We start from the raw sequence: 2001 nt of genomic DNA, 5'->3' as shown, positions 1-2001 counted from the left end.
GGCGCGGGGCTGCGGAGGACCTCGGGCGAATCCAGCCCCCCAAGCGGGCATGCCGGCTTTCGAGTCCCGGATCAATAGCTCGGAGTAGGGGAAAGTAGGATTTGTGTTTTTATACAAAGTCACTCCTTGTAAACTCCATAGAATATGGACAACGAGTCTGAGATTTCTCTGTGAAATCCCAATCATCTGGAAATACCTTCTGCAAACAGGATATTCTTTATTATCCCTCGCTGGAGTAATTTCTAAAAAAACCTAGATTGTAGCTTTTTATTGCTTCCGTTTCGGAGGCAGGACAGAGACAAAGTTTCCTATGTTATGAATTATACATTCAAACAATAACACATTAATTCAATTATTCAAAGATGACAAATGTTTATGTGCTTTGCTAGTGACTAAGGAACAGATTTGCTACTTCACGAGGACTCCTACGTTTTTATCAATGAAGTTTTATATTATCCTATTGGGCCGGGAAAGAAACCAAACTCCACCAAGACTAGCAGTAAAATGGACCTGAACATAAATCGTAGCCCTTTCATAAGAGCGTTTATTCTCGCATATAGCCCAGGCTATTTTATCAGTTTGACAATTGCCGGAGTTGTTGTTATAAATCATCATAAGTAATTCCTGAAAGGGTATGAGGCTGCTGGGGGGCGGGCGGAGACTGTAAATCTTTCTGTTTTATTGCTCTATGAACATATGCTCCGATTGAAGAAGTCTTAGATCCTTACTGGAGACAAATTCGCGCAAAGCTGGAGTCCCACCAGCCAAAGGATTAACATTTCCTTAATACTTTTTCAGTCCCCTTTACGATGTCTTAATTCTGGTGGTGGCGAAGGTGCTTCTTTCTTTGAGCCGTCCCCTCCATGCTCACGTTAAATTTCGTCTTTTTTTTTTTTTCCCCCGCTATACTCTGAAAAGAGACCCTAGGGCTGTGAGCCTTTTTTCCAGGGGGTTCCGAACCGTTCTCCGAAAAGACGTTTTCTTCTGAATCCTCTTCGTGCTCTTTGCTCGCGTCCAGCTTCTCCCTCGCACTTTTGTGTAGGAAGTGAAAGACCTCTCCGTCATCCAAAATGTCTAAACAGCGGCCAGAATTATGTTCGGCTTTGTGTGTATGTACACAAGTATGCAGAACACGCTGTGCGTGTAGGGGTTGCTGTATGTACACACAGACACGCGAGCGCGGGGGGCTCGGCAAAACTGTCCAGACACCGAAATATATGGCTGACGGAAAAGGATATAAAGAACCATTACCTCTTACTTGAGGCGAGATTTAAGTGCATCATTTCGAAGAAATATAGGATTATAAATCCGAAACCATACACAATAATTTACATTAAACTTATGTTTCCATCACTGGACTCCAATCTTTTTATAACTGGTTTGCAAAGTCAGGAAAAGCAATGTAATTTAGATAAATGTTACAATGCACTTATGGTTAGTATTGTAAGGTAATACGTTACTGTCACATCCCCATGCTTTGGATGGTAATGAAATCATAGCAGATGTTAGATTAGGTGTGGTGTATTTATAGCTACAGATATGTTAGAAAAATCAGAGGAGCTAATATATGTGTGTGTATATATATATATATATGCATATATATATTTTTTTTTTTTCCGAACTGGAATTGTTAGGGAGCTTTGTGGGCACACATGACGGATATACACCGGGTTTGCTCTATGTCTTTTCATACACACAGAGAAGGGAGGCAGGATCAGGGCACACACACACACGCACAAATGTCATAAGGATTTTTTTCCCAGCGCTTGTTCAGCCTCCAGACGGGTAGTCTCCGCTGCCCGGTACGGAGAAAGCAAAAATTCGCGTACACCAGTGGGCCCCAGCGCCTATCCACCAGAGCAGCGCTGCTGCGGAGCTGCCCCCGGCACAGGCCCTGGGCCGCAGCGAGTCCCAAATACCTCCTCTGTCTCCGCTGGGAATTTCTGCGCCCTGGGATCATCCCGCGGAATTCTCCTTTTCCCGGGCTCCGCCGGCCCCGCG

Source organism: Manacus vitellinus, unplaced genomic scaffold (assembly GCF_001715985.3).
Source record: "Manacus vitellinus isolate BGI_N305 unplaced genomic scaffold, ASM171598v3 scaffold_20_pilon, whole genome shotgun sequence".
Taxonomy (NCBI): Eukaryota; Metazoa; Chordata; class Aves; order Passeriformes; family Pipridae; genus Manacus; species Manacus vitellinus.
The sequence above is the reverse complement of the archived record's forward strand: the minus strand, read 5'-3'. Positions refer to the sequence as shown.